Here is a 17033-nt window from a genome sequence, read left to right on the forward strand (position 1 = left end):
TGCAAGGTGTCCGTCTGAGAGATAGTGTTTATGTCGCAGAGGCCATTCTGTTTCTCAAGGTTAATGATCTCATTGTAAATCATGTCACATCCTCCTCCTCCATGACTCCTCTCTCCTGCCTTCCGGGAGCATGTGTGTGTGTGTGTGTGTTTGGTGATTTTTGTTAATAACAGCACGTGTGTGTGTGTGTGTGTGTGTTTGGTGATTTTTGTTAATGACAGCATATGTGTGTGTGTGCACTGAATGCTAATGCGAAAGAGGCGTACATGCGTGTAATCAGCTCATAGATGGAGATATTCACACATAAGTATGCAGAGGTAACTGCTGTCTTGCACATGCTTGTATAACATACACTCTCAGCCTTGAGTAATATTAAAATCAGTTCTCGCTCGCATGATGCTTTTCACACATGGAAACACACACACACACACACACACAACATGAAGAAGATGTCTTAAAAGGAATTTGCAATACTTCTCAAAGCGTACAAGCTGTCAGCGTTCAACTTCCTTTTTGAAATAAACAAGAAAAACCCTTGTATCTCTGGCTGGCAGCTTGTCAAAGTCTCCCACTGTTCAAACAAAGGCTGTAAGACATTTCACAACGGATTTCCACAGAGAATCGAAGAGCGCAAGGTGTCAGCCACATTGCATTTGTCTGTGTTACCTGAAATGTGTCATGAATCATTTGTCTAAAGTGCTCTTGTGTGAAGTGATGTGCTCTTCACAGTTTAACCCCTCTGGCGGTTAAAATGTCTGTCAGCAGCTGAAGAAGACAATGAAATAATCACACTCACTAAAGACAGATTATCAAGAAAAAGACATCAATAAGAAGAATTAATTTCCCTCTTTAGACTGCCGTTTAGCAAAAAATGACAGGATATAAAAAACATATCTCAACAAAAGAAAAGGTAACATGAGCACAAAAACATTCAGGGCCTAAATTTGAAGATTTTCTTTTCTAGTCCACCGACCACTCAAAGCACAACAACACAAGCCACATTCAGCCATTCACTCACTGATGGCAGAGGCTGCCAGGCAAGGTGGAGACCTGCTCATCAGGATACAGCGATTTATTTTCAAAACACCTTCACCTTTCACTAACACACACACACACACACAATCAGCTGCAATTTTGGGTTTTGTATCTTGCCAAAGGACACTTCGATATGCAAAGTAGGGGAGCAGGGGATCGAACCACCGATTCTAATTCTAATTAGGAGACAACCCACTCTGCCTCCTGAGCCACAGCTGCCCCCGGTCCCAGGTGCTCCTTGACTGAGCACTAATTCATACAGAGATATAAAACAAGTTAGAACAAAACCGAAGCTCTCCAAAACCACATTCTCGTACAGGGAGTCTCTTCAGAAGACACGGCCCACTTTAATGTCCCTTGACACAGTGCTGCATATCCCCAAACTCAACGCACATTAAGCCTGGAGCTTTCTTGAGTCCTAGGACAGTTGTGCACTTTCCAAGCCTCGTCCGTGGCTGCTTTTAATCCATCCATCCATCCATTTTCTATACCGCTTATCCGTCAGGGTCGTGGGGCAGCTGGAGCCTATCCCAGCTGACTACGGGCGAGAGGCGGGGTACACCCTGGACTGGTCGCCAGACAATCGCAGGGCCCACTTTTAATCCAGGAATTTTATATTACTTTATCAATAGATTACTGCTCATGCTGCTGACATGGCTGTTTGACATGATAGAGGCAGGGGTTTTCAGATGATGGAAAGATGTAATTAATTATCAATGTTAACAGTGCACATTTGTGATTGTGAGAAACATTTATGGTATGATGTGAAAATACAGAAGATCTTTATAATCAGTAAAGGCAGCTTCACATATGGAGTAAATAAAAAATGTGAATGTTATACCTCTCAGCAAGTAAACTGTCCGCACCTTAACTGTAAGCAGGAGAAATCAAAAGAATGTGGTTTGTCTCAGCTCTGTGTGACTCTCACATGTAACTTCCAGCTTTGCAGGCTGAAGCATCTCCCGAGTCGCAGCAGATAAAGTCTGAGGCAGCACGTTCTCCACAGTGACGCTCCCAGTTCGAGAGCCCTCATCCCCTGTTTAAGCTTTCCCCTCAGACACCTGAACATAATCTGTACCTGCGTGACACTGCATTATCATAACTGAATAAAGATGGGTCAGAGTGAGTTGGCAGCCTCTCTGTGTGCAGAGGGCACAGCAGCACTGATATGAACTTGGCACTGTATCCCTGCAGTGGATACATGTGTGTGTGTGCGAGTGAGTGAAGCCTCACAGGCACGCTGGTGTGTGTTTGTGTGAGTGTACGCCCATCTGTCCACTCACTGTGTGTGTGCGTGTGTGTGTGTGTGGGGGTGTGCTTCCTCTGTCAACAATTTCTGTCCTCAGGCTTCGCAGCCCCCCTGTAGCGTTAATAACGGCCCCTGTTGGTCCCTCTCAGACAGTTTGCTCCTGTCAAACATAGTTTTACTCCGACGGTTTCAGTTCCTGCTGCACTGGGACCCTCCATCACAAGCTGTAGGCCTGTCAGAGACTTTCCCCACGCAGCAGCAGATCTTGTTTCCTCAACCGGACTCCAGTTCCTTTATTTATTTTCTCCTTTGTGCTGTCTCTGTTTTTTCGTGAAGCATGCATTTTAGTAAAAAAGAAACAGTTTAATACACAACAACTTTAAGGGCATTATAATGCATCTCCACATGCGTTTCATAAAGTTTTTCGTAAGTCAACAGTGATTTTTTTTTGAAAGGGAGTATGGGGACTTTGCCCACAAAGTATTAACTTATATGTGTAACTGTTTACTGTATTTGTAAAATTGCACATATTTATCATCGATAAAATCTTGTGTTCTTTCACAAATTTGTAATTGGTGCAATAAACTTTGTTGGCAGGTGTAGGCACAAGCTGGACAGGCGGGCACAGTTACACCACAACAAAGTGACACTTTTCTCAAGGAAACAAACAACTTAATGATTTGTGTTAGAGACCAAATTTGCAAGAAGGCACAAATGATTTAGGATTTGCAGTGCGGTTACCAGCTCAATGGTGAAATCACATGTGCACGTTCACAAGCAGGCGGCACGGTGGTGCAGTGGTTAGCACTGTTGCCTCATAGCAAGAGGGTTCCAGGTTCGACTCCCGGTCTGGGCCCTTCTATGTGGAGTTTGCATGTTCTCCCTGTGCCTGTGTGGGTTTTCTCCGGGTTCTCCGGCTTTCTCCCACAATACCAAAAACATGCGCATTAGATTAATTGACTACTCTAAATTGCCCCTAGGTGTGAGTGCCTCTCGCCCGTAGTCAGCTGGGATAGGCTCCAGCTCCCCCGCGACCCTGACGGATAAGCGGTATAGAAAATGGATGGATGGACGTTCACAAGCATCTGCTGCTTACCTCGGCAGGTACGAGAGCCCAAATGCATAATTTGCATATAGCGAACCAAAAATGGAAATTGGACAGCAACAGGTCTGAGTAGGCTCTTTGAAGAGCACAGGATTAATGTCCTGGGTTACACAAATGTAGGGTTATTTTAACCCACTTACTTCCATTATAAGTTATATTTTTAAAATGCACCATTTTCTGAATGTGCATATCACCATGCACTGTCATTGTCGTGCTGTATATACTGTACATAATCGTCCACTTCATGTGACTTCCTGACAGTCCCCTAGTCGTTGTGGTCTGTTCCTGTCCTGTTTGGTGGCCGAGCCAAACCAGACAGCGACTGGAGGAACACGGAGCAAAGTGAATTATTTCAGAGTGGTGATGGGAATCCTGGCTGTTGTTAGTGAGTCACATCATTTGGCTCAGCACAGCAGTAAGAGCTGGCTCTTCTGGCTCCCAAACAGCTTCATTAAGGATCGCTTTTTGCTTTTATAATCCAGCCAAATTTAGCAACGTTTTTATAATGATTGGCATGGGTGCACATATAACATCAAACTTCTTCATCAGTCTTGGCTTTGCTTGACTCGGCCTAATTCCCAGGTAATCCAAAAATGGACAAAGAGATGGAACGTGGGTGGAGCTGAGACGGGGTGTTTAGTAAAACTCGACCACCTCGCTCGAAGCTAACGCGCTAACTGAGGCTGACAGAGTATTGCTGTGCTCATGTAGACTGTATCACAAGGTTTGAAAAAGTTAGAGAAAAATGCTGGATAATTTCACCTCTTAGGCCTTGAACAGTTAGTTGAATGAGACTGTGAGAAGTTTAGAGGTATAATGTCTGTTAACTGGAGCTGCTAACAGCTCACAGATGTCTCAAACATGACCAGGGGGCTGAATAAGTAAAGTAAAATAAAATACAAATGCTCACAGTACCAGTAACACACTATTGCAGTACATGACTTGAGTAAATGCTTCCACCACCCGAGTGTACATACTGATGATGACCTCATCTCTTTTTTCCTTTCTTCAGAGCATTGCGATGAGCGTCTACTGCATATGAATTTGTATTTCTTTGCCACAGGTATCAGATGGAGAGGTGATGTTTTTATCCCCCCTTGGCTCTTTGTGATCCATCGTGTCTGGAGTTTTGTTTCTCTTGTTACTTCCCTGCAGCGTCTGAGCCAGGCTTGTCTGACTTGTTACGGTGAATGTGGAAGAGTTACAGAAGGCTGGGGATATGGATCCATCAGGGTGATCATTAGGGGAAGAAGACTCACTAAGATACACAGGAGAGTGTAAAAGAAACAGATCAGTATTTTATATCATGCGCGGATGCACATGTCTTTATATACTGGATTTATATATCCTGATGCATGTGCAGCTGAGACACATTTAGTTCTTTTTTCCAATCCTGCATTGATCCACCCACAAATCCCCACCATCTTAAATCACATATAGATGGAAAAGAGCAGAGGGGAGGAGGAGGGAGGGCATAGTTGTTCATTACAGCCTTTCTTCTTTCTGGAGGTAGATTGTGAAATGGTAGCTTGATGGCCACTGTTTCCATGGCAACTCTGTTACAGCAACCTCTGCCCACAACATCTCAAAAGATCAGAGATGTTATTTTTAAAGACAAGATGGTGTCTAAAAGCTTGAAAGGGGGGGAGACAAATCTTCATACAATCAAAAACCAACACACAGCGTGCACATACACTCAGGGCTTTCCTAATTAACTGGTACTCATTAGTAAAAGCCATTAGTTGACTAGTCATTGCACTTTTAAGATATAAATTACTATATGACAACCTAATTTCCCCTCGGGGATGAATTAAGTCATCTATCTATCTATCTATCTATCTATCTATCTATCTATCTATCTATCTATCTATTTAAATACATATATATTTTCAAAACATGTTTTGGGTCATAAGTAAATGGTTTGAGTTTCAGGACTGAGAAAAAATATTCTAGGAAGCACTATCAAAACTACATGACATTAACATGAACTTAGTACAAACTCCTCTCCTTCACGCCTCTCCCTGCCTGCTACAGTTTGCACCGACTAGTGACTTCCATGTCAGAAGAATAAAGTTCTAATACACCAGTCCTGGCCCTAACAACAAGACTCGATATGTTTTTTTCTTTGACTAACCAACCAGAGAAAACCTGGTTCAGTGCAAAGGCCACTACATTGGTGCAGTGATGTGATTCATGCCTAAAAAAAAAAAGTTTTTAAATTACTCTTTCTTTGCAGCATTCAGGGTTGGAGGAGACACATTAAATACTAAAATAGTCACAGTCAGTTTAAAGGAAATATAAATTACAGATTAAATATGAATATAGCCAAATACTTACATATAGAGAATAATTATTGTAATTACTGCCCTGGTCTCGCTGTTTTTTTAGCATGTACACTGAGGAATGGCTTCACTTACCGTGTCGAGGGCTGATTTTCAACCCGCCCCACCCACCTCAAAGACTTCAGCTGGGGTGTATACAGCAATTCCAATGTAGCGCTGCAGGCTCCTCAGTGGACACACTTGCCAGCGTGTGTTTCCATGGAGACGCAGTTTGTTCACGCACCCCTACAGCTTGTGTCATTGACATCAATTAGTGCAGAAGGCCGTCTTGCCTAAGCACATACTTACACAGAGAGCCAGCCTCAAAGGGTTTGAGAAAATTGGCAGAGGGGATCTGAGAGCGTGGGATACGTCTGAGAGGATTTCAGCCCCTCAGAAAGGCTTTATTGTGTAATGGCATTCATTTAAATACTGGGAGACTGTCAAAATAACATGTGACATTTTCATGATATCCGGAGCAACTGCAAAGCTACAACAATAAACTGAAACTCATCCTGTGAATCACATTTTCCTTATATCACGACTTGAAAACACTGTGGTTTCATTTCATCCAGCTGATAATCTGTTAAACCCCTCATTGTGTTTCTCTGCTGCCAAAATACACAAATTAGACTCAGGTATTTTTAATATGTGCCCTGGTGGATCATCAGCGTCCCCTCTTTCTGAACCAGCTCATTTCAGCTGCTTTAAGTTTATTATACGTGTCTGGCTGCTCAGACTATTTATGTTTTTCCAGCATATCTTTGATCTGCTTTCATCAAAAGTGCTAAAGATGTCCAGTAGAGGTCAACCTATAGTGGATTTCCTTTTATAGTTTTTAGTGGGAAAAAGCTGATGGCTGATTAATTGGCCAAAATCACACTGTTTATTAAAACTAGATAACTCTTCAACTGAGGATCATCTCAAAGTAATCACTGAGTCTGAAACTGATGAAACAAATCTTAAGAAAGTCTAGCTATGTAATTCTTGCCGGGTTCAGCTGATAAGGATAACATCTTACCGGACAGCAGCAGATTTTCACTAAAGGTTTGGCCCTAATGGTAAACAAGACTGAGAGCGAGTTCACGTCCACGTTAAACAGCTCTGTGAGCCTGCACTGAGCTCCATACTCATGTCAGGATGCTAACATGCTCACAGTCACTTCGTGAGTGTGTGAACGTCAAACTTTTAAGGAATTTTGAAATATTAGAAAGTTGCTTCCACACAGAAAAGTTAATGTATCGATAACAGCAAAATGAAAGTGATGAGGAGGCCGTAAAATTTATCAGATTAATATATGAAACAGAAATGCCATATGTCCATTGTGTTTTGTTTTTTTTTCCACATTCTTTATCGACATTTGGAGTTTGACTTCTGCTTATTTGAATACGCCATCTTGTTGCATCCTCTTCTTCTGCAACGGATATATTCTCACCTACCACTCGCTTAACTTACAGTAATTACTTAACAATAGTTGATGGAATTAAGTGTCCATTTGCATTTTTCTTTTGCAAATTTTCTTATTATTTCTTAACTTATATTTTTCTATCCATCGGGATGGAAATGTAGCTGTAGACAATGCTAACATGCTGATGTTCAACAGCAATAATATTTACCATATTCACTGTCTTAGATAAGCATATTATCATGACAAGATAAGTAGAACATGAAGTACAGCTGATGCTCGTGGTTGTTGAGATATTTCACTCAGGACCAAAGATGTGTTGGTGGTGTTAGAGGAGGAGCCACGGGATGACGACATCATCAGGATACACCATATGTGTAAACCATATGTGCATGTGTACTGTGTATGTAAAAAATGTAAAAATACTGGGTGAGTCCATCCACCAAAGCTGGGAGGGGACCAAATATTAAGGCAATTCAGTGGCTGTTGAGATATTTCAGCCATGCTGCTAGACTGTCTTCCTGCAGCCTGTCAGTCTTTTTAGGATGAAAAGACCAGCTTTTCAAAACATCCAGTGAGTCTGTGCCAGGCTTCATTTCCCAGCAGGTGACTTAAATTTCTGTTTATACGGACAAAAACATCACTGGCAAAGTGGTGGGATGTGCCTTTAAAGTGATTCAACCTTGACTTTCCCAACTCATTACGAGTGCACTCCCAGGCTGCATCTGTAATTACCATGAACAGGTGCATCACTCAGCCGCATCGTCATGGAATTAGAGATTTAATTTAGAGATGCTGCCCGGGATATTAACCCCTCTAATTACAACAGCGAGCTCCACGTTTAACCAAGGGGATGAAACGTTGTGGACCTTAGGGCGAGGAAAAGCACACAATTACTTAGGCTTTCATTCTGAGGGGAGTACAGGTGGAGGAGGGGGGGGTGTTTACACAGAGGAGGCTCCCAAATTCAGTGCTTGTGTGCACGCCATGCAATCGCTGGGCTTTTTTCAAGGGTGGACGCATGTGAGCAGGAGGTTTTGGAGTTTAAAATTAAACACATGTAAAGCTTTGTCAGCTCGAGTTTTGCACAGGGCACGTTGTCGCAACATAAGATACTGACATTTGAGTCAGTGCGCATGTATCTAAATTAAATGTGCAACTGTTTGGCAGGATTGAACGGATTGAACTCCAAAGTCTGGAAGGAGAAAACCTGATTCCTTCTGGAAATGAGTTTTTTTTCTATATAGTGCAAACCATAAAATATTTTAAGTCAGTCGGTCCACCATTTTTGCACAGACTGAAAAATCATATGATAATAAAGTTTTGTTCAGACATTCATGATCCCCAGAGGATGAATCCTAATGACTTGGGGGATACCCTAACGTTTCGTACATAAGCATTTGTGGTTTTGGGCTAATTAACAACTGTTAGCCACTAATGCGCTAAGCTGAGGTGGTTAACGGGGTCGAGAACACCACTGTGCTCAATTACAACCTTTCAGCTGTAGACTCTCACATGTCTGACAATCTCATGACAATCTCACATGAGCATGGATGAGGGTTGTTCACATAATAAACATTAAACAGGCCTGTTACTTGTAGACAGCCTGAGGAGGAAAAGTAAAGTAAAAGTTGATTTTTTTTTTTTAACTAGAAATTTGGGAAATTTTGCAAATTAAAAAATATGTTATTTGAAAGTGTCAAAAGAAGTAACTGAAGTTCATCTCTGGTTCTTGTATCTGTGTCACCAGAAGATGGCTTGATATTTAAGTTCTCCTGGTTCTACGTAAAGTGGAGCCTTTAGCTAAGTTTGACCCAGAATTGGTAAAATACCCCAAAGAAGTACAAAGGTAAAATTAATATTGACTTTACCAATAATTCATAAAACTGCATTGGCTGCGGGCCCCCTTGTGTTTGCCTGGGTTTCCTCCAGGTTTTCAGAGTTTTCCTCCCACAGCTGTGTGTGTGTCAGCCCTGTGACTGACCTGTCCGGTATCAGCTGGGATTGACTCCGGTTCCCCATGACCCTCAAAGGATAATCAGTTATAGATGAAGTTGCATGATACACAGGGAGTTTTAAGCTTCCACCAACAGTGGATTGTAAGGAAGCGTCCATCATTGGCTCTGCTTATTCATTTTTAAAAGTCAAATTTCATCAACAGGAGATCCAAAGAAAAGGTCACAAAGCTAAGCCACTCTGATTGCTTTCCAAGTGATCTGAGGACAATGACCACTAAGCACAGATGATGCCACCATGAAAGTCGTTTAATTTTTTATGCAGCTCCAAGGAACCTTTGAAGTGTTTTTCTGTGTTGCGAAACTGCGTAGATCCTGCCTCTCGCTCTCTCTTTCTGACTCTCACACACAGTCTCTGAACACTTGATTTCATGTGCATCTGCGTCAGAATGTGTTTTTTTTTCCCATTGGAAAACAGAATAGGGTGATAGCTAGCCTGTGATCTTTTATTCATCCATTCGTCCTCCTCTCCTCACTTGCTCGCCTCCGCACCAGGGAGCTCAGCATCTGACAGCCCGCACTGAAAACCACCAGCTGGAGTGACAACGAGAGGAGAGGAGAGGAGAGGAGGAGGTAGGAAAGAAAAGGAGAGGACAGGAAGTGTGTGTGTGTGTGTGTGTGTGTGTGTGTGTGTGTGCGTGTGGAGGAGGGCAGTCAGGGGCACAATGCGCTGACAGCAGCCCGGCCCTCGGAGTGGAGCAGATGGTTAGGACAGGACCGGCTGTGGTTCCAGATCAAAACCCTATGACTCAAAAGTCACGAGCTTTGAATTAAAAGAACTTTCAGGTTTCACTTAACTTTGTCACATTTTATTTTATTTATTTATTTTTAATCAACTTGCCTGTATTTTCAGTACAATTTGAATTAATTATTCGGTAAACTAGCATGTATACCACAGTGTACTGTAGATTCACACAGAACTCAGGCACAGCAGTGCTTTGAACTAAATGCTAATGTCACTGTGGTAACATGCTCTCAAGGACAACATGCTGAGGTTTTGCAGGTTTGCCCTGTTCACCATTTTAGTTTGGTAGGGTGTTAGTATGAAAAGATGTGCTGATTAACACCAAAACACAAGCTGAGCTGAAGCTGATGGTAATGTCATTAGTTCTGCAGGTACTTATCCAACAAAGGCAGCAGGATTCATCCTCTGGGAACCATGAAAGTCTGTGGCAATTTAATGGTTGAGATATTTCAGTCTGTGTCAGAGTGTTGAACTAACTGACCGACCGACGAGCGTCCACAGAGTTACGCCACTAGCATATATTAAAAAAATATTAGGAAGAGTAATATTTGCTCAGTACATCACAGAGAGCAATCACTTAACATGTGAGTAGTATCAGCTGAGTCTAATTGCAACAGTCAACTATGCCTTTGGGTGTTGAGTCATGTACTTACACTGTACTTTTATTTACACAGTCAAAACTTGCTTTGCTGCAACAACACAAGTGATTTTACATTCTTTCATTGTTTAAGTCCAGAAGTGTGATGTGAAAAAAGCAATCAAACCTGCTGCAGACTGACAACTTGGCGTCCTTGTCACTTTGCTAACACACTCTCCTCAACTTCCTGAAAGCACCTGTCACCAACAGACTTTCCTCTATCTGATTTTCTCTCTCTTCACCTGCTCCTCTCTCTTTTCTCTGTCTCTTTGTCTGGTTTTTGCTTCTCTGACTTCGAACGTGTCTCTCCTGCTCCTTTCTTCATTCGCGACATCTCCGCTTTCGTCACTCCGTCCCTGAACTTCACAGCCAACCAATCTGACAGGTGAGAGAGCTTCGCTAGTTTCTTCAGGTGTCACTAAAAATGATGAAGGCCAGTCACCTCATAGTTCTGGCCCCTTTCTGTCTCTCAAAGCACACACACACACACACACACACTTAGTGCTCCAAGTTGCCATGGCAATCCGATGATGAGGAGTTTGATTGAATGGCTGAGATAAAAATGTACATGTGCTCTGATTGCCACGGTGTGCTGCACTGATTTCGATTTTCACGTCACCGACCTCACTGCAGTTATTCTTATTTCTGGTGCGCGCTGAGCTGAAGTAATTTAATATGGTGAGATTTATAGCAAAGTGTGGCACGATTTAGGATCGCAACATGCAGACAGACAGACATGCATGTGCAATATCCTGTCGGTTTTACTGTGAAATTCAAATTAAAATCCGTCACTGTCAAAAGGGTCAGGATAACTTATTTTTGTGTTCCCTCACTATAATTTACTTTGCATTGACGTGTCTCCACTGAAAAAAGGTTTTTTTGGGATGTTATGTCTGTTCAGTAGAAAAAGCTGAAGGACAGTAATATGAAGAAAAACGAAGAGGTGGAAAATGAAATTTAACTGAGCAGAGGAGTGTTTTTACACCCACTTTAAATGATTTAACTCACTGTAATTTAAAGGTGATTTGCATTGTTTGTGACACTACATCTAAGTCCTCATAAAAGATATGTGGAAAAAGCTCCAGTGCTGCACAAAGCCCTCATTCATAGTGTTTACTCCTAAATACTGGCACATTCACTACAGATCAGACCACAACCCTAAATATTTAGAATTACCTCGATGTCACAGCAGTACAGAATAGCAATGAGGCCAAAACACAATACAGTAATTCACAGTATGTGTGAAATAATAGAGGTGGAAAGTGACCTACTGTGTGATCCATGGGTTCATACGTTGAGTAACACAACTTTTATAGATTTCCTTACAGCTTGACTTTCCAGTCATGTGGTAAAAATATCTGCAAAACTTTTGTGACTCACTAGTTTAATCACAGTAACAAACCACACTCACATAACTGCGCAAAAACCTCCCCCTCTCGTTTGAAAGAAGAAGGAGAGCAATTCGGTTTTCTGCACTTATTCACTCATACATGACAACATCAGCAACAAACAAGATATTGTGGACTAATAATATCCTCCCAAGTGTCCCGTCTGTCGCCGAAATGGCAGCGTCACAGTGTGAGCACAGCGTGGGTTCATTAGGCCCACATTTAAGATTTAATGAAGTACACGTATGCTGTGACGATACATGCAAACTGGGAAGGTCACACGCACATACACACATGCACACCTCTGCCTCTTTCATACTTGGATATGCTCACACACACTTCTGTACATAAGTAATGTTGACAGAAAATGAAAAGATGAAAAACCGGACAATAAGAAGCTAAAAGCTGCTCCACAGCAGATTAGGTCTGGTATGCTCTTTGCACTCTCATCTGAAAATGTGTGCTTATTACCCTCGCAAATTATCGATTCCTTACACAGCATTTGCTTTCTGCTCTTTAATTTCATACAACCAGGAGCCTCTCTTTCAAGTCGGCAGACTCGACACTCGTCTCAGGCTGCAAGCATTTCATGCTTGTTCGCATCACAAAGCTTCGAGCGTGTCGCACGGCATATCTTCTCTTCAGAAATCCCAACTAAACATCTGTGTCTCTGAGTTTGTGTGCGTAGGAAGGAACATCTCTTCAGTGTCTGTCTTTAGTCTGATGGCTTTTGTCGTGTGAAATAAAGATCTTTGCACGCTTAATAGTCTCTTCACAGGCAGGCTAATATCAGGCATGTAGAGTTCAGATCCTTTCACAAAGCCCCACTATGAGAAATGATGTAATTGTTGTGCAGTTTGTTGTGGGTGTTATGAAAGAATTTTTCCACTAGTACAAATGTTTGGATAAGTGCGCATCTAATTATCTGACGGTATGCAACAGTGCCTGCAAATAACTCTTGTGTTTGTGTGTATGTGTACGAGTGCCGTGTGTGTTTAGTGAATGATAAAAAGAATGCAAGGCGTTTCCAAACGGCTTCTTTCTGTGTTTACATTCAGTCAAACTCAAGACACACGCATGTGACAGTGTTCATAGAAAATTCTGTTTATTGGAAATATTTCTTTATTTGGAAAATTGTAGGAGGCTCGTGCAGGTTGCATACATTCATTGTTTCGTGTGTGCTCCTTTCCTGAGTGTCTACAATAAATAAAGGTAGCACACAAAGCCAATCTGTGTGTGATTGACACACATCAATGTCTTTGTTCATTCACTATTATTATCTATAGCAAAAACAGCTTGGATGATTTGCAGTGATCAGTCATGTGACGGTCCTCTTATTCTCAGCTGTTCTGGTATATGTATATATACAAAAAAACTAATAAAAGCACATGAAATCCACTGCTGTGCTACCCACTTTCCATGCATTTAGCAATGTGCTCAATTAGTGTAAATTACAAAATTAGGTAATAGCTTGATTAAAGCAATGTCCCAATCACTGTGAGTTAAACAAATAAATGCAATAATTTGATCTAAGTGTTTACAAGGTTCACAGTAACCTGATTCCCTCAACAGCAGTTTATTTGATGTCCAGAAGGATGTAAGGAAGAAACCAGAAAATGTCTTACTGCTGACCTAAAACAAACAAAAAAAGGACACTGGGGATTTGTAGCAGAAGAGCCATTGATTCACATCCATGTCACAGTCATTTTAGTTTTGACTGATGTAATTCAGGTGTGTTAAGGGGATTATGCTGCATTTTTGTAACCTTAATCCAGATAATACAACCCATTTAGGTGTAAGCAGTTGCATTAATTTAAGTATTGCCTTTATTCACATTATCAGAGTGACTGTTAACATGCTGCTTGTCAGATCTCTGACCAAGCAAATACTGACTGTTTTATTTTCTCCCAATATACCCTTCATCAAATATTATCTGTGGTTACGCTGTTTATTATAGCCATTTTGTGATTGCTGATTTAGTTCTCATGTGATTAGTAAACTGCACACTTAGCTAGCTAAGACTAATGTGTTGCTAACACAGCATTCTAAATGTTAATGATGCTACTGTTGGGCTAACTGTTTATGTATTTCACTCTTGTGGGCTCTTGTTTCTTCCTATAGGGGGACAACGTAACTAAAACTAATTTGACTGTCCTGACTGCACAGATCTTCTGTGCTCCCAGGTTGAAGATGTGTGTGAAGCATCCATGTTTGTAGTTTCTTTGCTGCAACATCCATATTCAATAGCAGTGTAGTCCACCACAAGCTCGTTTGGCTTTGTTTTCCTTGCACCTTAATAGCCTATTGATACCATCATATACTTTTGCATATGTGAAACAAACTTTGGCTTCTAAATTGCCTCTCATAACTACCAGCAGCAGATTTATGGTCACTGATCAGGTTAAAACTGCAAAGTATTTGTCACGTTTGTGAACATTGTACCTGATCTGACATCTTAATTCTTCTTCTTCATATTGCCAACAAGTTCTGTAGATGTAAAGCACTTAAGGCTCTTTTGAGCTCAATGACAAACAGTGATATAATTCTGTTCCCTAATTCTTTTTTAAATTATGTGTGTGCTATTTAAAACTGCTTAGTGAACATATTATGTTCACATCCAGTGTGGATGCAACGCTGAGAACATTAGTTAAAAAACAGTGTGAATCTCACCTATAAATAAAATATAATTTATACCTGCACAGAATTCATTCATAGAAAATTTAAGAGGCTGATGGGAATGCTGGTAATTTTACAGGTGGGCAAGTAAAAATGTTGGGCTGATGATTGTGCAGAGTCATGAGGACTAATCCTCTGGGCACCATGCACATCCGGTAGTTCATATTTCCGTTAGCATGGCTGAGAATTTATACATGAAGACCGAGCAGTGCAGCACCAACAAGTAGCATTCAGTAATAATTCTGTAATGCAGCCTCAGGAGATTCATGAGATCTCAGTCATCAGAACCGGCCAAATGGTCACTGTAGCATATTGAAAGCTCCAGCTGCTCGAACAAAGCCTGGAGGTCATGCAGCTGGCTTCCACTCGCCTTGTAATTAGTTGTCTAAAGGAGAATGATAGTGATTACTATGTTGCACGTGGCAGCCATTAATCAACTGAACAACTGCATGGCGATCACTGCGGCACATTTTCATCCATACATGGACCTGTTTATCCAAGGCTGTTGTCAGCAAATGTTTAGAATGACCAGTAATAGTTGCATCATCCTTAAACATATTAAAAAGAAACTGCAAAAGCAACCTTGTGCAGCTTTACAGCTGACAAAAGTGTGGAGATCCTGACACACCTCACGGCAGAGATGAAAATGGTTCAGATTTACTGGCAGCGACTGTTGTCATGTGTTGAGAACTGGTGCTCTCTTCCCGCTCCCCGTCCTGACTCACGTGCATTTGGCATGATTATTCACTGACTTGAAGTGGCAATTACTTGTCTTCCTCTCAACTTTAATGTGTGCTGGAGACACATAATGCTCCAAACAATTAGGTTTAGACACAACCTGTGAAACGCCATTTGGAAGAGTTGGTTATGCTGTCGCAACTGAGAAATGAAAGTCATAGCAGTGAAAACAAAGACATCATTGCCACAGTATTTTAGAAGAAACAGCCAGGCTATAAGATTAGATAAGATAAGATCATCTAAACAGTTTGATTTCCCATTTTTGCGTCTCCTGAGTTATTGCTCTCATCTTCAGTGTTACAATCATTTCATGTCAGCATTTTGGTGGAATATCAGACACAATAACAAGAACGCCGCTCATCTCTTTGATGGTGCACATGATGTTTACAATGACAACAGTGCAGAGGAGCCGAGCCTTGAGCCAATTAGTCCCTGATGTTGTAGTTTATGTATTTTGGCTTGCAAAAGACACAGATCTGTGTTTTGCGAAAACAAATGTGCATGCAAGTTTGCATGCATAAAAGTCCAAAAATCCAAGCTTTTTTTAAACAAAGATTAATGTGGTGTAATTCAGAGGTGGACATGTAAGAGGCTGATCATCTTTTAACTGCCTCAGCAGGAGTAGGATGAGGTCACAGTGCAGTTAGGTTTAAGCATAAAAATGAGTTTGGTTAGCTGTAGGAAATGATCATGTTTGGGTTAAATTATGTTATGTTATGTACCTGATGTAACTTGCAGTACGTGATGTAAATTAAAGTTTGTTAATATTGACTTTTGGTTTTAGACGGGACTTGCTCACTGGTCCACAGGACCTGTGTTTGTTTGACACACTGACCACTCCAGCCTCCATGTGTGGACTTTCTGTTTGTAGTATGTCACCTGACATTTTTTTCCTTTTCACAATTTTGATAACAAGAATAAGTACTTGGCAGTATTCATGCGCCATTTGATGGGACCAGGCTGGGCTCCTATACCTGGTGAGCTATCTGCTAAATTGCTTGCCAGCTGGGCTAACACAAATCAGTCACAGGTGCTCCTGGAGATTTCCTTTCCCAACTGTTTTATTTCCCCCTGGCATTTTTTCTCCACCATTACACACCATTTCATAGACCTCCTCTGTCTATTGAGTGAGCTTGCTGATCAAATGGCACAAATTCGCAGGCCATAGTTCAAAGTTTAAAGTTTGGGTGGATTTGCCCCCACGAACAAATGACCTAAACGCTGCTCTGAAATTTTGACCTTTTAAATGCTGGTGTGGGCCTGCAGAATCATGGCGGCAGCAAACACTGGTTGAGCAGCTCCTTTGATGGTGAAACAACAGAAAAGCAGCTGTTTAGGGCACAAAAAACCCATGTTGCTTTGATAAAGAAGTCAGTCACGAATCTGCCTTTTTCCCATCGTGCAGCGAGTGAGCGTGATCTGGTTTCATCCTGCACACATCACAGGTAGACTAGATTTGCACACAACAGCAGGTCACGCTAAAAGGAATTGCAGGAGTGCAGTTTGTCACTTATTACTCTGAACAGCTCACTGTGTTTGTCCCTTCTTTTTTTACTCCCCAATATATTTTAGATGTATCTGTTGATTTACTGTTGTTTAATAGAAACCTTTTTGAAGAACAATTGTTTTTCTAGCATCTTGTTTGGATCCTCACTAAGCTATTAAAATTATAACAAAAAGGTAAGCGTCGGTTCTCCTTTTTGTCTGTCTTCATGTACA

The sequence above is a fragment of the Scatophagus argus genome, chromosome 13 (assembly GCF_020382885.2).
Source record: "Scatophagus argus isolate fScaArg1 chromosome 13, fScaArg1.pri, whole genome shotgun sequence".
NCBI classification, from domain to species: domain Eukaryota; kingdom Metazoa; phylum Chordata; class Actinopteri; family Scatophagidae; genus Scatophagus; species Scatophagus argus.